Source organism: Nerophis lumbriciformis, linkage group LG28 (genome assembly GCF_033978685.3).
Source record: "Nerophis lumbriciformis linkage group LG28, RoL_Nlum_v2.1, whole genome shotgun sequence".
NCBI lineage: Eukaryota > Metazoa > Chordata > Actinopteri > Syngnathiformes > Syngnathidae > Nerophis > Nerophis lumbriciformis.
Genome location: NC_084575.2, coordinates 4,294,705 through 4,317,990, shown reverse-complemented (window position 1 = coordinate 4,317,990; position 23,286 = coordinate 4,294,705). Strand labels below are relative to the sequence as shown.

The following is a 23,286-nucleotide window of genomic DNA, read 5'->3' as shown; positions in this document are numbered from 1 at the left end:
GAAAGGGTTGTTGTCCCTTGTGGATCCAATTGTTCACTTGCACATATATATCTTCATCATCATCATCATCATCATCATCATCATCATCACCGGCCCAATACTGGACGAAACATTAGCATTAATGTTTTAATATAAGTGTGACCTCATTATTCCTTGATAATAAGACTAATAATACAGATGTAAGCACTGTATTAGAGTGCCTCTTGTAGTACTCCAACTCGCCACACTGAGAAGTGGGGGCGATCATGAGCTAGCAGATGCATGTTGCTGTCATGTTTTATCAGCGAGGAAGACAACATTTGTGTTTACTTTTTTTGTCAGATCCAAGTTTTATTGCTCTGCTGAATAAATGAATCACTATGGCTGCCAATATGGAGGATTATTTATATATTTAAGATCAAATACTTCTCTTAACAGCTAGAAAAATGACACCACAATAAAAGTGAACTAGCAGCAGGACTCAGTAAATATTTTATTAATTGACTAATTAATAAACTATAAAGAGTAACATGACAGTGGATATTTCACAAGAGTTGACTAAAAAGTGTAAAATGGGAATGCTACATAAAATGCTTAACATAGACTGATACTGATACTGTGTAATCATTTATTTGTCCTAACATTATTTTGGGATATAAATTGATGTCCCCCCAATGTTAAACTCATTTCTACGCTCACTGTGTGAAGACTGGAGGTTAATGTACTAATAAAGTAAAAAGATGTAGCACAAATGATGTGTATATATGCTAGCCAATAACAAGTCCGTCTGTAAGGCACACAAACACATTTATTCAACATCGTTATGATGTAACATGGAAGATGCTAACGTTAAGCTAACTAGCGAGGTGATGCTGTGAAGAGCTGCTCCGCAAAGTTGGCATACAACCAAAAATTACTTTAAAATGTTATTATTAATGTTGACTTTCAATGTATTTATTTGGAACATGTCAAAACTGAGAAGGATCCATCTCCTCTGGTTTTTAGCCTAGTTTTTGGGACAGCCAGGAGGAGCTGGTCTGAAGACCTCAGGGTCCTGCTGGGTTAGGTTTAGGGTTACCCTAACCCCCTACTGTACTGTTTACTTGTTGAAATACCCTTTTTAGAGCAAATATCTACCCACATGGACACTTTGTTGCTGCCAAAAATGTATTTCAAATAATATTTTGATATTGACACACAGGGGCGTCACTAGCTTTTAAGGACAGGGGGGGCTTAGCCCCCAGGAGATGCACAGGATGCGAGCGAACGTAGCGCACGAGTACAAATCTTCACAAACGGCTAACAAAGACTTAGAAATGATTCATTGTTATTATTATTATTTCAGTGGGTTTATTTTCAATGTGTGTTCAGTACAACAACAACAATGACATTTTGTTGACAGCATCAACAAGAAACAATGACTTGCATGATCCTTTAAGATACACTGAAACACAATGAAAGTCATGGCATTAGCCTCGATGTTATTACTTCACAACATAGAGGCTAATGCCACCACTTTTGCTCACAATACAATAATTGTTTGTTCCCAAATATTTTGAAGTTGCACAGATTACATTTTGGGAACATATGTGACTAAAAGGGTTGTAAATTCAAGCCCTGGAAATATTACTTAATTACTTGAATTAAAGTCATATATTTGGCTTACATATAATATATATATATATATATATATATATATATATATATATATATATATATATATATATACATATATATATATATATATATATATATATATATATATATATATATATATATATATATATATATATATATATACATATATATATATATATATATATATATATATATATATATATATATATATATATATATATATATATATTATGGCAAGCCGTTAAGGAAATGAAATATATATGGAAGTCTGAATAGAAATGAGAAAGGTTTATATATACTGTAAATAAGAAAGACTGCTGATGTGAAAAAGAGCCAAAGCTGTCAAAGAGCTGAGGGACCATCTTCAAAGTGCAATGCTGGAACAAATAATGTAAACAATAAAATGTAACTTCCAGGGTTTGAGATTAACGTAGTCCCGTCGTCCCGGGGACGGTAAAAAAATGCACGGGACGAAATGAAATGCTCCCCGGGACGATGGCTTTTAACCATTTTTTTTCTTTTTCTTTTTATGTATTTATTCATTTTACATTTTTTATTAAATGTCTTGGTTTTTCCTCCCTTTGAAAATCCTATGAAATGATTAACACCCATCCATCCATCCCCCCCGCTTATTCCCTTCGGGGTCGCGGGGGGGTGCTGGAGCCTAGCTCAGCTACAATCGAGCGGAAGGCGGGGTACACCCTGGACAAGTCGCCACCTCATCGCAGGGCCAACACAGATAGACAGACAACATTCACACTCACATTCACACACTAGGGACCATTTAGTGTTGCCAATCAACCTATCCCCAGGTGCATGTCTTTGGAAGTGGGAGGGGCCTATCCCCAGGTGCATGTCTTTGGAGGTGGGAGGAGCCTATCCCCAGGTGCATGTCTTTGGAGGTGGGAGGAGCCTATCCCCAGGTGCATGTCTTTGGAGGTGGGAGGGGCCTATCCCCAGGTGCATGTCTTTGGAGGTGGGAGGAAGCCGGAGTACCCGGAGGGAACCCACGTAGTCACGGGGAGAACATGCAAACTCCACACAGAAAGATCCCGAGCCCGGGATTGAACCCAGGACTGCTCAGGATCTTCGTATTGTGAGGCAGACGCACTAACCCCTCTTCCACCGTGCAGCTATTAATGTAACAATACAATACAACAAATATATTTAATGATGCTTTTTCCATTATTTGAACAATAGGCTAATGTATATTACTTGATATAGATTCTACAAGAAACACAAAAGTTAAAAAGTAAATGATTTACAATTGCAGACACAAGGTTTGGTGCAGCTTCACTCATTGTAAAGGAGGACGGAAGTCCACGCAGGAGAAAAATGACTACAAAGATGGTGTATTTAGAGCGGGAAAGTAACTTTTTGTCAAACACAGACCAGGTGTAAAGTGGAGCTAATACATTTTACTACAAGCAGTGATGAATACTTACTTTCTTGAAAACCTTTCTTATGTCCATTTTGCATCCGTTCACGTTCTTGTTCTGCAATCTGCAGTGCTGTGTGCTAATGTGCTTCGTACACCTGCAGGACCGCAAGCAAGGTCGCAGAGAAAATGCGGACTGGATTTTGAGTGATGTGGGCATTTTCTATATGAAGAAGTGGAATGGATTGGATACCGACGCACTAAAGGGGCTCGCTACCTTACGCTATGAAGTGAGGGGAAACTGAGTGAATAATGACAGGTTATATGATTATTTATTTAAACTCATATTCGGGCCACTTCATAATGAATATGTCAGCATGTATTTGTAAAATAAAAATATATAACACCAAATGATTTAGGGGGGCTTAAGAATATTTAGGGGGGCTTGAGCCCCCCTAAAATAGGCCTAACAACGCCAATGTTGACACATCTCATCTCTGCATACTCTACTAGAATACCCTTATGAGCATTACATATACTGTATATAAATCAAGTACCTATTTTACTGTTTACTTGTAGAAATACCCTTTACAAAGTTAAAATATGCCAAAACAACCACTTTGCTGCTGCCAAAAATTGATTTCAAGTAATATTTTGATATTGACACATCTCATCTCTGCATATTCTACTAGAATACCCTTATGAGCATTACATATATCAACACCTACTGTACTGTTTACTTGTTGAAATACCCTTTTTAGAGCTAAAAACTACCCAAATGGCCACGTTGCTGCTGCCAAAAATAGATTCCAGACAATATTAACAATAATAACAAAATGTCAAAACATTTCTCTAAAAAACAATATTATACATTCTGAAAATATGAACGATAGCAAGAATATACCTACGACTTTGAGAAAAATTTCACAAGCAAACACTTTGTTTAAAAGGTTTCTACTGTACCAAAATTCTAAATAAGTAAATAAAAATGACTGATAAACACTGGAAAACTGTCACTGAATGTCTTAGTGTGATGTCATTCTGTCACAGACAAATGCTACACAGCTCCATGCTGGTGCTGAGAGGAAAAATAAATAAATAAATAAATAATGAAACATGTGTTATATTTGTGTCATTTTTATATATATATATATATATATATATATATATACACACACACACATACATATATACAGTATACATATATACACACAAACACTCAATTTGACATACAAAATAACTACTAATTTTAAGAACAAGTTACAGTAATATATAATACATATAACATATATGTATATAAAAAAAAAATATATATATATATACATGCTTATACATATGTATATTATATATATATATATTATATTATATATAGACGTATAAACTATATGGGTATATATTTTCTCCAAAAAGGGTATTTCAACAAGTAAACAGTACAGTAGGTAGTTGATGTTGATATATGTAATGCTCATAAGGGTATTCTAGTCAAATATGCGATGTGTAAATATCAAAATATTACGTGGAATCACTTTTTGTCAGGCACTATTACATTTAATGACAATGTTACATAAATGAATACATCCAAACACGTTGTACATATTTATTATGTGCAGGAAGAAATAACAGTTACAATTGTGTGTATCTTCCAAACAAGAAAGAGGTTTTATCACATCACCATGGGACTAACAACACTCCTTTAAATCTCATCAATACCACAGAAGAGGCAAACTGTCCTTTTCCAGGCACCATAAAGTCTTAAATAATGTCAAACACGTAGCGATACAACAACCAGGAAGATAAAGTGTTTGTCTCACACCTACTAATCCACTGTGGACACACCAAGACACAAATGGAGGTTCAGTGACCTCCGCCAAGGAAACACATTTTTGTCAGCCATTCACATTTTGCCACAACACACATGAGGGAAAGTCCTAGTTGGAAATACTAATATTGTGTGTAAGTCACCTGATACATGTTGTGTGTAAGTCACGTGATACATGTTGTGTGTAAGTCACGTGATACATGTTGTGTGTAAGTCACGTGATACATGTTGTGTGTAAGTCACGTGATACATAATGTGTGTAAGTCACGTGATACATGTTGTGTGTAAGTCACGTGATACATGTTGTGTGTAAGTCACGTGATACATGTTGTGTGTAAGTCACGTGATGCATGTTGTTGAGTATTAAACTCTGCGACTGTTTTTTTCGGATATTGACCACGTTGGGGTTCCGGTCAGAGAACACACAGTCATCATTTGGACTCTTCCAACTTTAATGGTGCATATTGGTTTAGGTTCATTTCTTTAGTTAGTTAGTATCTGTAAATCAGAAGCAAACACCCATCAACATTTATGTCATTTAACTAAACAACAATATAATTATATGCTCAAAGTAAAATACTAGAGACATAATATATTGCATTTCTACAATGGCATGTGAGCTAGCCACATTAGCAGCAACAATGCTATCCTTAACAGGGAGATGTTAGCTCGTAGCATTCTGACAACACAGCACCAATAATACTCATAAAACACCACTAGATGTTACACAAACACAGTGATGTCTATTAATAAACTAAATTAGTCTTATATAATAATCAACATACTCACATCGTCAAAGACTAGAGCACCGATTAAACGTAGCAGAGAAACAAGTCAGCACACATTAACACACGTCAAAAGGGAAGCGGAAGTGACCCCTACAGGAAGGAAGCGGAAGTGACACTGTCAAGAAATGCTTCAAAATAAAGTATCTGAAAACATAGATAAACATGGAGAATTCTTAACACATGTTGTGTGTAAGTCACGTGTGTAAGATGACAAAAAGAGATGTGAGTTGTTTTCAAGGCTTTGGTCCTGAAAAGATGGAAGGCTTTTGCTGGGCGCGGTGGATATTTGGAATGGAAGAAACCTTGGAGGGGACCACAAGTGGTAATGATGATGCCAGCCTATTTCATCCTAAACTTCATTGCAAAAGGACGCTTTCTTCTTTCCTTTATATTTTTCCGCAAAAACATTTCGGCGACGGGATTTTCAATGTAAAAGCTTTAATTTGCATTTTCTTTGCAGCCGACTTGCTTCCTCTCGTCGAAACCAGGAAGTATCCTTCGGCCCGTTCAATCCCGGGTTGGGGTTGATGGAAGGAGTTTGGAAAAAAAAACAAATGTGAGAAAAGTTGGCCCCCCCGCGACGGTCCTTTGGTCCGGGGTCCCCCCTTACGACTGTCCTTCGCCATTCTTTTCTCTTCTTTTTTAATATTTGTACAAACCTTCACTCGCCCAAAAAAAAAGAAAAGTTTTCGTGCACGACTTGAGTCCAGCTTTTCTTCCATGTTAAAATCGGTAATGATAACAATCTTTTTTCGTGTTTTTCTGAGGTAAAAAAGAAACAAAACAAAAAAAGTTTCTCCCCCTTACCGTTAAACGCCGCCACGGGAATGGGGGGGGGGGGGAGAGAAAAGAAAAGGCCCTTTTTAAAAAAAATCTTTGACCTGGTCCTGGCTATTTGGGCGTGCTTCAGTTGGGACAAAAGAAGCATGTAAAGGATCTTGGACTGTTTTGGACAAAAAGCCTTCCCACCTGACTTGTCAATGAGCTGCAGAGACTGAGAGGGCATCATCTTCTACCACCACAAAACAAATGAAGCAAGAAAAGTCTTTTCCCAACCTTGAAAAGGGAAGAGGCGGAGAGAAGCAGTTTGTCGCTACATGCGGAAACAAATGCCAAATGGTGTGTGTATCATCTAATAGTGGCCTTCAGATTTCTGTCCTGGGAGTTAAAGACATACACTTGGTTGTCTCCGGTACTGAGAAAGACATGATTCCGTAGTAAGGAGCCCACTTTCACAATACACCACTGTGATAAATAAGCAAACTCCTTCCTTCCATCTTTATTTACAGCGGAAGAGAGACCACCACTGTTTCCCGCGCCTCAAATTCTGACCAATAGCAGTTTGCATTTAGCGGTAGTCGCGTCATCAAGTCTTTATTTTGTCTCTTACTGTGGTGTTGCCTTTATTTTGATATGGCATACAGGATGTGATGTTATTATGCTTGACACATTGACTCCTCTGGAGAATAAACTGATCATTACAACTCATATTAGTAGATTAAAGAAAGTGAATTTTGGTTTGATTTATTGTTTGAAATACTTAAGTGTTAAACTATAGTATTGTTGTTACTTCAATGTTGACGCCAATCAAGCACTTGATGGCGTTGTGTTGCTAGACTAGGAAGCGGAAGTAGCGTTCATGAGGAGTTTCCATCATACAATTATTGATATTGTCTCTCAGTATGCAAAATAAAGGGACTTTGATTTATTGCATCAAATGTTAGTTGTAGTATTTACATGTTTTTCTTCAACAGTTGGGCAAGACAACCACAAGGTGGCGTAGGCCGCACCAGCACTTGTGTGGCTCAACCATGAAGAAGAAAACTATCCAATCAAAACATTTTCAAGAAAACTGTCATATTTCAATTCGCTTTGCTTGTTTGTTTTTTTTGCCATTTTTACAACTTTTATCCGGCTTTTAAATCAAGCCCAAATGGAGCTTTTTAACGAAAGTGATACATTTATGATGTTGAAAAGAAGTCAGTTTTAATTGTAAACACTGCAGATAAAATGACAAGACGCATGTAGCAGCTTTTTGTTTATAGCATTTCTTTGTTGCAAAGTAGTGTTGTTGAAGCAAGTCTTTAACTCTTTCATTGTTAATCATCAAATGTAAATAAACAAATGTAGATACTTTTTCTTATGCCTTCTGATCTCTCTCTCTCTCTCTCTCTCTCTCTCTCTCTCTGTCTCTCTCTCTCTCTCTCTCTCTCTCTCTTAAATTTGCAAAAAAGTTTCTAGTTAAAATGTTTGCAACATAACTTTCAAGCCATGCTTGTTTAAACTAATGTAAATTACTGATAATCAATGCTATCGCCTCAAATTGGCTATCATTAATTCAGTGTAGGGTTATAGACATCGTGTTGAAATCCCATGCTGTTCCAGGCACTGTAGCTGTCAGTCAAGGTGCCTGTTTGTTAAATAGGAGATGTTGGGCTCAAATCCCGTCAGTGTCTTGATGATTTTTCTGTAACACTTTCTCAGTTTGTTTTCAAACCACATGAATGCAAGCCAAATTCTATTCGTTTTGAATAAAATCCCAATGGATCCACAGAGTTTGATGTTTACTGCAATGTTTTCTTCCAAAAAATGCCATTTTAAATGTGGATTGAACCAGGACTCAGAAAGAAACACTACTTCAGATGGGTTCCGAATCACTTTGTTACAAGTAGTTTGTCTGGATATTCACCAGAGTAAGCATCCTGGAGTTTAAGACAGCAGAGTGGCGCAGCGGAAGCGTGCTGGGCCCATAACCCAGAGGTCGATGGATCGAAACCATCCTCTGCTATGATTTAGGTTTCAGTTGTCTATTTGACTGGTTCTTAATTTGAAAGCAAGGCCAACACTCATTCAGACTGCAGCTGTCTTCTCTAACTCTTTGGGAATTACACCTATGATTCCTGCTAAAAGAGAGGTTAAACATCTTATCAGTCAATCTAAACAGTACAGTTGCAATCCATTGAAAGCCCTGAGAATACAGTGACTTGAATGAATGAGAAATTTCACAGGTTTGTGCGTGACATTTTCATGGAACCCAGCATTCATGATGTTGAAGCCTGAGGTCTGCCTATATGAGAACCCTCTAAATTTGGTGTCGTGTGTGCTCGGCTGTACATGAGGTGGTCAGCTATGTTGCAAACTACTTTATGATGAAACACAGGACCTTGCTATCATTTATTTCCTTGCTTATTTATAAAGGTGTTGGAGCCAAATTTCCCTATTTGTTTATAATGCTTTTATTTTATTTTCTCTAATTGATTGTTGGGTTCAGCATGTTGTATTTCCTTTTTTGGCAGATTGCTCCGCCCACTTCCTGTTAAGAACCAGGAAGTGTCGACAGGGAGGGGACTGTTGCTATGGTGGGGTTACCATGGCAGCCTCCTTAAATTGAGTTCAGGTGTGAGCATGGGCAGGGCGATTGGAGGACAAACAGTTTTCGACCGTGTGGTGTCGTGTCGTGTCATATCATATCGTGTTGTGTCATGTGGTGACAATGCTGGTATAATGTGCCATTCAAGGTTAGCATACTTTGTTATATAACTTACATTTGGTTTAATTTAGATAGCTTGTAATAAACGGATTGTCATATCCAAACACAGTTCTACAGTACTGGACATTCTATCATTTACACGCGTCAAACTGGTCAACACAGTCGCCCTCGGTACCAGCCCAAAGGTAAGGGCTGTACAAAAGGTAAGAAGGAAAGTAAAAAGACGGCCAATGGAAAACATGGTGCTCGCTAGTCTTATTGCTGTTATTAGCTGCATTGCATTTCTTGCCTTTTGTGGATGTTGTTAAATCCCTTGTGCACGTAGAATGTGTTCTACTTTGTAGCATGTTTTGTCTGTCGCAGCCCGCATTTCAAACGTTCTTCCTCTTAACCGAGTTCAGAAACCTCTTTAACTCCACAGGCATTGGTGGTTCAGTGGTAGAATTCTCGCATGCCACGCGGGAGACCCGGGTCCGATTCCCGGCCAATGCATTCTGTTGCTTTTATTACATTTTAACTAATATTCATAAGGGACAAAAGCAATGTTTGTGACAACCGCAAGACGCAGGCATTCCACCCAAAAGGCATATTGGACTCGCCGAAGTCTGAAGCAGTGTACTTCTAATTACGCTAATCCAAAGACAATGACATCGGGACATCGTAACATGAGATTTTATAATTTTTTGGGGAGTAATTAATCATGTAAACCAGTAAGTCTCTGTGGCGCAATCGGTCAGCGCGTTCGGCTGTTAACTGAGAGGATGGTGGTTCAAGCCCACCCAGGGACGAAATCTTGACTCGACCACAGGTGTTTGAGGGTTTTCTTGTACAGCCCATGTCCTTCTCTAAATTTGCAAAAAAGTTTCTAGTTAAAACGTGTGCCACGTTTGCAACATAACTTTCAAGCCATTCTTGTTTAAACTAATGTAAATTACTGATAATCAATGCTATCGCCTCATATTGGCTATCATTAATTCAGTGTCGCATGTTTGGTCCGTCGCAGCCCGCATTTCAAACGTTCTTCCTCTTAACCGAGTTCATAAATCTCTTTTACTCCACAGGCATTGGTGGTTCAATGGTAGAATTCACGCGGGAGACCCGGGTCCGATTCCCGGCCAATGCATTCTGTTGCTTTTATTACATTTTAACTAATATTCATAAGGGACAAAAGCAATGTTTGTGACAACCGCAAGACGCAGGCATTCCACCCAAAGGGCATATTGGACTCACCGAAGGCTGAATCAGTGTACTTCTAGTTACCCCCATCCAAAGACAATGACAATCGGTCAGCGCGTTCGGCTGTTAACTGAGAGGATGGTGGTTCAAGCCCACCCAGGGACGAAACCTTGACTCGAGCACGGGGGTTTGAGGGTTTTCTTGTACAGCCCATGTCCTTCTCTAAATTTGCAAAAAAGTTTCTAGTTAAAACGTGTGCCACGTTTGCAACATAACTTTCAAGCCATTCTTGTTTAAACTAATTTAAATTACTGATAATCAATGCTATCGCCTCATTTTGGCTATTATTAATTCAGTGTAGCATGTTTGGTCCGTCGCAGCCCGCATTTCAAACGTTCTTCCTCTTAACCGAGTTCATAAATCTCTTTTACTCCACAGGCATTGGTGGTTCAGTGGTAGAATTCTCGCCTGCCACGCGGGAGACCCGGGTCCGATTCCCGGCCAATGCATTCTGTTGCTTTTATTACATTTTAACTAATATTCATAAGGGACAAAAGCAATGTTTGTGACAACCGCAAGACGCAGGCATTCCACCCAAAAGGCATATTGGACTCGCCGAAGTCTGAAGCAGTGTACTTCTAGTTACGCTAATCCAAAGACAATGACATCGGGACATCGTAACATGAGATTTTATAATTTTTTGGGGAGTAATTAATCAAGTAAACCAGTAAGTCTCTGTGGCGCAATCGGTCAGCGCGTTCGGCTGTTAACTGAGAGGATGGTGGTTCAAGCCCACCCAGGGACGAAATCTTGACTCGACCACAGGTGTTTGAGGGTTTTCTTGTACAGCCCATGTCCTTCTCTAAATTTGCAAAAAAGTTTCTAGTTAAAACGTGTGCCACGTTTGCAACATAACTTTCAAGCTATTCTTGTTCAAACTAATGTAAATTACTGATAATCAATGCTATCGCCTCATATTGGCTATCATTAATTCAGTGTCGCATGTTTGGTCCGTCGCAGCCCGCATTTCAAACGTTCTTCCTCTTAACCGAGTTCATAAATCTCTTTTACTCCACAGGCATTGGTGGTTCAATGGTAGAATTCACGCGGGAGACCCGGGTCCGATTCCCGGCCAATGCATTCTGTTGCTTTTATTACATTTTAACTAATATTCATAAGGGACAAAAGCAATGTTTGTGAAAACCGCAAGACGCAGGCATTCCACCCAAAGGGCATATTGGACTCACCGAAGGCTGAATCAGTATACTTCTAGTTACGCCCATCCAAAGACAATGACAATCGGTCAGCACGTTCGGCTGTTAACTGAGAGGATGGTGGTTCAAGCCCACCCAGGGACGAAATCTTGACGCGAGCACGAGTGTTTGAGGGTTTTCTTGTACAGTCCATGTCCTTCTCTAAATTTGCAAAAAAGTTTCTAGTAAAAACGTTTGCAACATAACTTTCAAGCCATGCTTGTTTAAACTAATGTAAATTACTGATAATCAATGCTATCGCCTCAAATTGGCTATCATTAATTCAGTGTAGGGTTATAGACATCGTGTTGAAATCCCATGCTGTTCCAGGCACTGTAGCCGTCAGTCAAGGTGCCTGTTTGTTAAATAGGAGATGTTGGGCTCAAATCCCGTCAGTGTCTTGAAGTTTTTTCTGTAACACTTTCTCAGTTTGTTTTCAAACCACATGAATGCAAGCCAAATTCTATTCGTTTTGAATAAAATCCCAATGGATCCACAGAGTTTGATGTTTACTGCAATGTTTTCTTCCAAAAAATGCCATTTTAAATGTGGATTGAACCAGGACTCAGAAAGAAACACTACTTCAGATGGGTTCCAAATCACTTTGTTACAAGTAGTTTGTCTGGATATTCACCAGAGTAAGCATCCTGGAGATTAAGACAGCAGAGTGGCGCAGCGGAAGCGTGCTGGGCCCATAACCCAGAGGTCGATGGATCGAAACCATCCTCTGCTATGATTTAGGTTTCAGTTGTCTATTTGACTGGTTCTTAATTTGAAAGCAAGGCCAACACTCATTCAGACTGCAGCTGTCTTCTCTAACTCTTTGGGAATTACACCTATGATTCCTGCTAAAAGAGAGGTTAAACATCTTATAAGTCAATCTAAACAGTACAGTTGCAATCCATTGAAAGCCCTGAGAATACAGTGACTTGAATGAATGAGAAATTTCACAGCTTTGTGCGTGACATTTTCATGGAACCCAGCATTCATGATGTTGAAGCCTGAGGTCTGCCTATATGAGAACCCTCTAAATTTGGTGTCGTGTGTGCTCGGCTGTACATGAGGTGGTCAGGTATGTTGCAAACTACTTTATGATGAAACACAGGACCTTGCTATCATTTATTTCCTTGCTTATTTATAAAGGTGTTGGAGCCAAATTTCCCTATTTGTTTATAATGCTTTTATTTTATTTTCTCTAATTGATTGTTGGGTTCAGCATGTTGTATTTCCTTTTTTGGCAGATTGCTCCGCCCACTTCCTGTTAAGAACCAGGAAGTGTCGACAGGGAGGGGACTGTTGCTATGGTGGGGTTACCATGGCAGCCTCCTTAAATTGAGTTCAGGTGTGAGCATGGGCAGGGCGATTGGAGGACAAACAGTTTTCGACCGTGTGGTGTGGTGTCGTGTCATATCATATCGTGTTGTGTCATGTGGTGACAATGCTGGTATAATGTGCCATTCAAGGTTAGCATACTTTGTTATATAACTTACATTTGGTTTAATTTAGATAGTTTGTAATAAACGGATTGTCATATCCAAACACAGTTCTACAGTACTGGACATTCTATCATTTACACGCGTCAAACTGGTCAACACAGTCGCCCTCGGTACCTGCCCAAAGGTAAGGGCTGTACAAAAGGTAAGAAGGAAAGTAAAAAGACGGCCAATGGAAAACATGGTGCTCGCTAGTCTTATTGCTGTTATTAGCTGCATTGCATTTCTTGCCTTTTGTGGATGTTGTTAAATCCCTTGTGCACGTAGAATGTGTTCTACTTTGTAGCATGTTTTGTCTGTCGCAGCCCGCATTTCAAACGTTCTTCCTCTTAACCGAGTTCAGAAACCTCTTTTACTCCACAGGCATTGGTGGTTCAGTGGTAGAATTCTCGCCTGCCACGCGGGAGACCCGGGTCCGATTCCCGGCCAATGCATTCTGTTGCTTTTATTACATTTTAACTAATATTCATAAGGGACAAAAGCAATGTTTGTGACAACCGCAAGACGCAGGCATTCCACCCAAAAGGCATATTGGACTCGCCGAAGTCTGAAGCAGTGTACTTCTAGTTACGCTAATCCAAAGATAATGACATCGGGACATCGTAACATGAGATTTTATAATTTTTTGGGGAGTAATTAATCAAGTAAACCAGTAAGTCTCTGTGGCGCAATCGGTCAGCGCGTTCGGCTGTTAACTGAGAGGATGGTGGTTCAAGCCCACCCAGGGACGAAATCTTGACTCGACCACAGGTGTTTGAGGGTTTTCTTGTACAGCCCATGTCCTTCTCTAAATTTGCAAAAAAGTTTCTAGTTAAAACGTGTGCCACGTTTGCAACATAACTTTCAAGCCATTCTTGTTTAAACTAATGTAAATTACTGATAATCAATGCTATCGCCTCATATTGGCTATCATTAATTCAGTGTCGCATGTTTGGTCCGTCGCAGCCCGCATTCCAAACGTTCTTCCTCTTAACCGAGTTCATAAATCTCTTTTACTCCACAGGCATTGGTGGTTCAATGGTAGAATTCACGCGGGAGACCCGGGTCCGATTCCCGGCCAATGCATTCTGTTGCTTTTATTACATTTTAACTAATATTCATAAGGGACAAAAGCAATGTTTGTGACAACCGCAAGACGCAGGCATTCCACCCAAAGGGCATATTGGACTCACCGAAGGCTGAATCAGTATACTTCTAGTTACCCCCATCCAAAGACAATGACAATCGGTCAGCACGTTCGGCTGTTAACTGAGAGGATGGTGGTTCAAGCCCACCCAGGGACGAAATCTTGACTCGAGCACGGGGGTTTGAGGGTTTTCTTGTACAGCCCATGTCCTTCTCTAAATTTGCAAAAAAGTTTCTAGTTAAAACATGTGCCACGTTTGCAACATAACTTTCAAGCCATTCTTGTTTAAACTAATGTAAATTACTGATAATCAATGCTATCGCCTCATTTTGGCTATTATTAATTCAGTGTAGCATGTTTGGTCCGTCGCAGCCCGCATTTCAAACGTTCTTCCTCTTAACCGAGTTCATAAATCTCTTTTACTCCACAGGCATTGGTGGTTCAGTGGTAGAATTCTCGCCTGCCATGCGGGAGACCCGGGTCCGATTCCCGGCCAATGCATTCTGTTGCTTTTATTACATTTTAACTAATATTCATAAGGGACAAAAACAATGTTTGTGACAACCGCAAGACGCAGGCATTCCACCCAAAAGGCATATTGGACTCACCGAAGGCTGAATCAGTATACTTCTAGTTACGCCCATCCAATGACAATGACAATCGGTCAGCGCGTTCGGCTGTTAACTGAGAGGATGGTGGTTCAAGCCCACCCAGGGACGAAATCTTGACGCGAACACGAGGGTTTGAGGGTTTTCTTGTACAGCCCATGTCCTTCTCTGAATTTGCAAAAAAGTTTCTAGTAAAAACGTTTGCAACATAACTTTCAAGCCATGCTTGTTTAAACTAATGTAAATTACTGATAATCAATGCTATCGCCTCAAATTGGCTATCATTAATTCAGTGTAGGGTTATAGACATCGTGTTGAAATCCCATGCTGTTCCAGGCACTGTAGCTGTCAGTCAAGGTGCCTGTTTGTTAAATAGGAGATGTTGGGCTCAAATCCCGTCAGTGTCTTGAAGTTTTTTCTGTAACCCTTTCTCAGTTTGTTTTCAAACCACATGAATGCAAGCCGAATTCTATTCGTTTTGAATAAAATCCCAATGGATCCACAGAGTTTGATGTTTACTGCAATGTTTTCTTCAAAAAAATGCCATTTTAAATGTGGATTGAACCAGGACTCAGAAAGAAACACTACTTCAGATGGGTTCCAAATCACTTTGTTACAAGTAGTTTGTCTGGATATTCACCAGAGTAAGCATCTTGTAGTTTAAGACAGCAGAGTGGCGCAGCGGAAGCGTGCTGGGCCCATAACACAGAGGTCGATGGATCGAAACCATCCTCTGCTATGATTTAGGTTTCAGTTGTCTATTTGACTGGTTCTTAATTTGAAAGCAAGGCCAACACTCATTCAGACTGCAGCTGTCTTCTCTAACTCTTTGGGAATTACACCTATGATTCCTGCTAAAAGAGAGGTTAAACATCTTATCAGTCAATCTAAACAGTACAGTTGCAATCCATTGAAAGCCCTGAGAATACAGTGACTTGAATGAATGAGAAATTTCACAGGTTTGTGCGTGACATTTTCATGGAACCCAGCATTCATGATGTTGAAGCCTGAGGTCTGCCTATATGAGAACCCTCTAAATTTGGTGTCGTGTGTGCTCGGCTGTACATGAGGTGGTCAGCTATGTTGCAAACTACTTTATGATGAAACACAGGACCTTGCTATCATTTATTTCCTTGCTTATTTATAAAGGTGTTGGAGCCAAATTTCCCTATTTGTTTATAATGCTTTTATTTTATTTTCTCTAATTGATTGTTGGGTTCAGCATGTTGTATTTCCTTTTTTGGCAGATTGCTCCGCCCACTTCCTGTTAAGAACCAGGAAGTGTCGACAGGGAGGGGACTGTTGCTATGGTGGGGTTACCATGGCAGCCTCCTTAAATTGAGTTCAGGTGTGAGCATGGGCAGGGCGATTGGAGGACAAACAGTTTTCGACCGTGTGGTGTCGTGTCATATAGTGATGGGTTGATGAGGCGTCATGAAGCGTTTCGACACATTGCAAAACTGTATTGATACTGTGTCGATACTGTGTCACTAAATACTGACATCTGCTGGACATTAAAAATCCCTACAGGCAACCTATGGACCGACTCAACTGACACTGATTTGATGCCCTAGTACAGGGGTCACCAACCTTTTTGAAACCAAAAACTACTTCTTGGGTACTGATTAATGCGAAGGGCTACCAGTTTGATACACACTTAGATAAATAAATATATTGTCATTTGTAAGTTACACATAAGTGTGATTTAAACAAGAATAGCTAAATAAATACATTTTATATATATAAAAAAATGGGTATTTCTGTCTGTCATTCCGTCGTACATTTTTTTTTCCTTTTACGGAAGGTTTTTTGTAGAGAATAAATGATGAAAAAAACACTTAATTGAATGGTTTAAAAGAGGAGAAAACACAAAAACATTTAAAATAACATTTTGAAACATAGTTTATCTTCAATTTCGACTCTTTAAAATTCAAAATTCAACCGACAAAAAGAAGAGAAAAACTAGCTTTTTTGAATCTTTTGGAAAAAATTAAAAAAATAGTTTTTGGAACATCATTAGTAATTTTTCCTGATTAAGATACATTTTAGAATTTTGATGACATGTTTTAAATTGGTTAAAATCCAATCTGCACTTTGTTAGAATATTTAACAAATTGGACCAAGCTATATTTCTAACAAAGACAAATCAGTATTTCATCTAGATTTTCCAGAACAAGCATTTTAAAAGAAATTCAAAATACTTTGAAATAAGATTTAAATTTGATTCTACAGATTTTCTAGATTTGCCAGAATATTTTTTATGAATTTTAATCATAGTAAGTTTGAAGAAATATTTCACAAATATTCTTCGTCGAAAAAACAGAAACTAAAATTATTATTCTTTACAATAAAAAAAATTTTTTTTTTTAAAGTTAAAGTTAAAGTACCAATGATTGTCACACACACACTAGGTGTGGCGAAATTATTCTCTGCATTTGACCCATCACCCTTGATCACCCCCTGGGAGGTGAGGGGAGCAGTGGGCAGCAGCGGTGGCTGCGCCCGGGAATCATTTTGGTGATCTAACCCCCAATTCCAACCCTTGATGCTGAGTGCCAAGCAGGGAGGTAATGGCTCCCATTTTTATAGTCTTTGGTATGACTCGGCCGGGATTTGAACTCCCAACCTACCGATCTCAGGACGTACACTCTAACCACTAGGCCACTGAGTAGGTTACTTGAACATTGATTTAAATTGTCAGGAAAGAAGAGGAAGAAATTTAAAAGGTAAAAAGGTATATTTGTTTAAAAATCCTAAAATCATTTTTAAGGTTGTGTTTTTTCTCTAAAATTGTATTTCTAAAAGTAATAAGAAGCAAAGTAAAAAATAAATGAATTTATTTAAACAAGTGAAGACCCATCCATCCATCCATTTTCTACCGCTTATTCCAAGTGAAGACCAAGTCTTTAAAATATTTTCTTGGATTTTCAAATTCTATTTGAGTTTTGTCTCTTTTAGAATTAAAAATGTCAAGCAAAGCGAGACCAGCTTGATAGTAAATAAATAAAATTTAAAAAATAGAGGCAGCTCACTGGTAAGTGCTGCTCTTTGAGCTATTTTTAGAACAGGCCAGCGGGCGACTGATCTGGTCCTTACGGGCTACCTGGTGACCGCGGGCACCGCATTTGTGACCCCTGCCCTAGTATATACAATAATATAAACCAAGTTATTGTATTTCATTTAGGATTATTTCATATCTTCATTTAAATAAAAATATTTTTTTATCTTTTTTAGATACAGTCGATAAATTTGAACATGCATCATAACATGGAAATCTAAGAGAACGTGTTGTGGATGATTGTGGACTGGGAATTTTTTAAATTTTATTTTTTTACACATTTTTATAAAAAAAAAAAAAAGAAAAGTTTTTCCGACGTATTACATTTTAGACGATTTCTCTTCTTAGTTATTATTTCTCCGGCTATAGAAAAGACACGCTCACAGGGCACAGAGGAGGCGTCAGTGCGACACAGTTCGCGTATTGGCCACGTGACCAAAACAGCTCATGATCGGTCACGTGACTTTCTAAAAGCGGTACGCGTACCGACACAGGGTTTCGCTCTATGAGCTCGACGCATGCGCCGATGCATCGGTGTTGCCGGACCCATCACTAGTGTCATATCATATCGTGTCGTGTCATGTGGTGACAATGCTGGTATAATGTCCCATTCAAGGTTAGCATACTTTGTTATATTACTTACATTTGGTTTAATTTAGATAGCTTGTAATAAACGGATTGTCATATCCAAACACAGTTCTACAGTACTGGACATTCTATCATTTACACGCGTCAAACTGGTCAACACAGTCGCCCTCGGTACCAGCCCAAAGGTAAGGGCTGTACATTAAGTCGAAAACTTTAGTCTTCGTTTTGGAAAAGGACTAAGTTTGAATGTCAGTAAAACACACAGTGGACACTTCATTAGGAACAGGAAGTAATTAGATTGCATCAGCCCAAAGTGTATGCACCTGGAGCGCACGCTGGGACGGTGTTCAGCCACAGGCCGGGCTGTTTCACCTCGATTGGACCAGGAGAAGAGCCAGACAGCAGAAGGGATCATCGTTTGGGGCCAGGAGCAACGCAGCGACAGGCAGACGGAGGACGCCGAGTTGATCGAGACGGAGGACGCGCACGCTGATCGAGACGGAGGACGCCGAGCTGATCGAGACGGAGGACGCCGAGCTGATCGAGACGGAGGACGCGCACGCTGATCGAGACGGAGGACGCCGAGCTGATCGAGACGGAGGACGCGCACGCTGATCGAGACGGAGGACGCCGAGCTGATCGAGACGGAGGACGCGCACGCTGATCGAGACGGAGGACGCCGAGCTGATCGAGACGGAGGACGCCGAGCTGATCGAGACGGAGGACGCGCACGCTGATCGAGACGGAGGACGCCGAGCTGATCGAGACGGAGGACGCCGAGCTGATCGAGACGGAGGACGCCGAGCTGATCGAGACGGAGGACGCGCACGCTGATCGAGACGGAGGACGCCGAGCTGATCGAGACGGAGGACGCGCACGCTGATCGAGACGGAGGACGCCGAGCTGATCGAGACGGAGGACGCCGAGCTGATCGAGACGGAGGACGCCGAGCTGATCGAGACGGAGGACGCGCACGCTGATCGAGACGGAGGACGCGCACGCTGATCGAGACGGAGGACGCCGAGCTGATCGAGACGGAGGACGCGCACGCTGATCGAGACGGAGGACGCCGAGCTGATCAAGACGGAGGACGCCGAGCTGATCGAGACGGAGGACGCCGAGCTGATCGAGACGGAGGACGTCGCGCTGATCGAACAACAGCATCACCGCGGTCCTCGCCGTTTGGAGCAACAGCTGAGCAGCGCTGGGACGCGCAACGCTGTTTGAAGTTTTGTACTCTTTTTGAAGATACTGAACTCTTTTCGAAGACAATCTTTTGAAGACAAGAACAACATAAAGGTATGTAGCGCACTACACGGGTTAATATACTGTATGGCCATATAATAGTGTGTGCACACAAAGACAGAAACAAAAAATCCAATGCATTGGTGGTTAATATTCATTGTTATTTAACCCGTTCGTGGGTACATTTCTATGAGGTTTTGTGCATGACAAACCCGTTCGTGGGTACATTTCAATTACAAGGTGGTGTTTATGATTCCTTGTGCAAGCCCGTTCGTGGGTGAGGTTTGGTTTGAACAAATGCAAATGAATAATTGCGGGTTTTGATTTTTGGTGTTTTGACTGACATTTACAAGGTTTCCATATATTTGATCTGATTTTGAATTGTGGGTTGTGTACAATCATGGCTCCTGGAAAAGGCAAACATGATGCTTGGGAAATGCATGATCATGCGTTAATGGAGGAGTTAAAGTTAACGCATTCAATTGGTGACACAATCAAAGGTCAAATGGAACCCTCACAGGCTGAATTGTCAGCAATGACTGAAAATCAGTCACAGCCTGCAGAGATGGAAAATCAGGTGGACACAAATCAAACATCTGTTGTTACAAAACGCACAGTGAAAATGACACCAAAAGCCCTAATGGAGAGAATTTAAACACTTCAGAAGGAGAGAAGATCCAAATTAAACAAGGCAAGCAACATGCAGAAACATATCATGGAGATGATGAAAAATGGAGAGGACAAAATGGAAGTGCAATGTGCTTTCACCAAATATCACAATGTTATAAAGGAAACTGCAAGTGCACACCAATCCCTCCTACCAATTCTACCTACAGAGGACCAAATCAAACATGACATATGGTACAAAGCCAAATTAATTAATGTACATGAATTTGTTGAGCATGTTAACACCTGGATAAAAGCGCCAACCCTGAAGAGTATTGAGGATTTAGAAAGTGAAATTAATCCAAGTGACAGCATTCTAATGTTATAAGTCACAAAAAACATGGGAGTCACACACACTCTGGTTCTAGTCGGTCAAGCACCTCCTCAGCTCGCAGACAGGCAGAGGCCGAAAGGGCTGCCCTCGCTGTCCTCTCTGCAGCTCTAAAGGAAAAACATGCATTGGAAGAGGAGGAGGAAAAGATCAAAAAGAAATTGGAAGAGGAGAGGGAAAGAATCAGAAAGAAAAAGGAAATGATGGATCTGGATGCTCAATTGGCAGCTGCTGATGCGAAATTAGCAGTTTTAAAAGCTCCCAGCCTTCATGCTTCCTCCCATACAGCATCTGATGGCATGAGCTCCTACTTAAAGAGAACCAAGGAACCACCAGTCACTCTCAACCCCCAGGCTACAGCACCAGTCACTCTCAACCCCCAGGCTAAAGACTATCAACCCCTCACACAGCAGCAGTCAAGCCAAGCTTCACCACCACCTCCACCACAGTCTATACACCATCCATCTGAGCAACAACAACTAACAGCATGGCAACTACAATATAGGACACCACTTCCCATTCAACCACCCACCAATAGTCCATGCTTTCACACCCTAAACCCATTCAGGTACCACTGCAACCACCACCTTCTGTACCAAAACAGCAGCAGGTCTCTTGGAATACAGTGCAGTACCATAGCCCTACAACCCACATGGACCCCCCTGTACAGCAATCAAGGCAAACTAACATTTCCCCTCCAATCAATGGCACCCCACTTTATGTGACTTATTGCACAGGCAAAATGAGATTGCAACATTACAAATGTCGTTGCAAACTTCTCATCTACTCCCACCAAGGGAGATTCCCTATTTTGACGGTGATCCATTACTGTACAGAACCTTTGTCAGAGCATTTGTGCAATGCATTGAGAAGAACACAAGCAACAAAGGAGACTGTTTGTACTACCTGGAAATATACACTAAGGGTCAACCTACAGAACTGCTGCGTAGCTGTCAACACATGCCCCCAGAAAGAGGCTATGAGATGGCAAAGTATTTATTGGAAAAACACTTTGGTGACCAGCACCAGATAACAGCAGCTTGCATGGAGAAAGTGTTTAACTGGCCTTTGGTAAAGTCTGAAGACGTACGAGCTCTGCAAGCCTACTCTCTTTACCTTCGAGAATGTTGCACTGCTATGGAAAACGTGCAGTACATGCAGGAACTTAATATGCCAGCTAACATGAAAACTGTGATCTCCAAGCTGCCGTACAGGCTGCGAGAAAGCTGGAGAGTCTCTGCATGCAACATAGTAGAAAACCACCATCGCAGACCTCAGTTCTCAGACATTGTAGCATTTATTGAGCGACAGGTGAAAATTGTCTCTGACCCAGTCTTTGGAGACATCCAGAATGCACCACAGAGTACAGGAAGTAAACTTGTAAAAGCAATAACATCACAAGGTAAACCCAAATTCCAAGGTAGCAGTTTTGCCACAACTATTAATATCGAAACCCCTCAAGCGGAAGAGCAAACCAGATACAAACCTGCTCCAAAGCAAAGTGCATCTGCTCGTACCACAAATACCTGTGTTTGTTGCTCTAATAATCATGCTCTTGACCAGTGTCCTCAGTTGGAGGAGAAGACCCACAGGGAAAAGATAACTTTCATAAGACAGAAAGGAATCTGTTTTGGGTGTCTTCATGTTGGACATCTTAGCAGGCATTGTGACAAGCGCTTGACCTGCAAGATATGCAAGCAAAACCATCCAAGTCTGCTTCATATTGGTCAGAAGGAAAGAGCAAGCAACATAATTCCAAACCAAAATAAGGCAAGGGGACTATCTGTGAGCAGTGAACAAGTATCTCTGCAAACATATGGACAAACGGGGGCTGGAAATGGAATTCTGTCAATTCTGCCTGTACAGATAAAGTCCAGCAAAGGACACACAGTCATAAAAACCTATGCATTCCTGGATCCAGGCGGCACAGATACATTTTGTTCTGAAAGCTTGATGACAAAGCTCAACTTGAAAGGAAGAAAAACTAAAATCAATTTCCTAACCATGGGCCCAAAAACATCAGTTTCCAGTTACATGCTGACGGACTTAAAGATTTCAAGCCTCATTGGGCAACAGTTCTACGACCTTCCCAAGGTCTACACCCAAAAAAGGATGCCCGTAACTACAAACAACCTCATCAATGAAGAGGAGTTGGCTAAATGGCCGTACTTGGATGGCGTCACTCTTCCTCGTGTTCAAGCCGATGTAGAGCTAGTGATTGGGACCAATGCGTCTAAACTGCTTGAACCCTGGGAAGTGGTCAACAGTCGTGGAAATGGACCGTATGCCGTTAAGACCCTATTGGGGTGGGTCATTAATGGCCTTCCTGATTACAGTAAGAAGAGGAGTAAGATTGGCTGCTCCACTACTACTGTTAACAGGATCTCCATAACAAAGCAAGAGGAGCTACTGCACAATCAATACAACCATGATTTACACGACAGGTCATCAGAAGACATTTCCAGAGATGACATGAAAATCATGAAGGTCATGACTAAAACGTGCAAGCTTCAAGATGGACACTACACTTTGGAACTTCCCTTTAAAAAGGATGATGTGTCTCTGCCCAACAATCAGTGCGCTACTAGGCAGCGCATACTTGGCCGGAAAAGGAGGGAAAGATGCAAGATTTCTGATGTCACACAATGGC

The 23,286-nt window shown here is 40.7% G+C and overlaps 2 protein-coding genes and 6 non-coding genes across 8 annotated transcripts in view; 7 read left to right on the top strand and 1 right to left on the bottom strand.

Moving 5' to 3' along the window:
• LOC140680121 (uncharacterized) overlaps positions 1 to 23,286 on the top strand; it is a 1,112,395-nt gene that overhangs the window by 132,963 nt on the left and 956,146 nt on the right. The window lies entirely within an intron of this gene.
• Positions 1 to 23,286, bottom strand: part of LOC140680134 (uncharacterized) — a 129,924-nt gene that overhangs the window by 76,037 nt on the left and 30,601 nt on the right. The gene's annotated exons all lie outside the window — the stretch shown is intronic.
• Positions 9,807 to 9,880, top strand: trnan-guu (transfer RNA asparagine (anticodon GUU)). The gene has a single exon. It is a non-coding gene; the product is annotated as a tRNA-Asn (tRNA).
• On the top strand, positions 10,707 to 10,777 carry trnag-gcc (transfer RNA glycine (anticodon GCC)). Its single transcript has one exon. It is a non-coding gene; the product is annotated as a tRNA-Gly (tRNA).
• Positions 11,000 to 11,073, top strand: trnan-guu (transfer RNA asparagine (anticodon GUU)). The gene has a single exon. It is a non-coding gene; the product is annotated as a tRNA-Asn (tRNA).
• On the top strand, positions 13,378 to 13,448 carry trnag-gcc (transfer RNA glycine (anticodon GCC)). Its single transcript has one exon. It is a non-coding gene; the product is annotated as a tRNA-Gly (tRNA).
• Positions 13,671 to 13,744, top strand: trnan-guu (transfer RNA asparagine (anticodon GUU)). The gene has a single exon. It is a non-coding gene; the product is annotated as a tRNA-Asn (tRNA).
• trnag-gcc (transfer RNA glycine (anticodon GCC)) lies at positions 14,571 to 14,641 on the top strand. Its single transcript has one exon. It is a non-coding gene; the product is annotated as a tRNA-Gly (tRNA).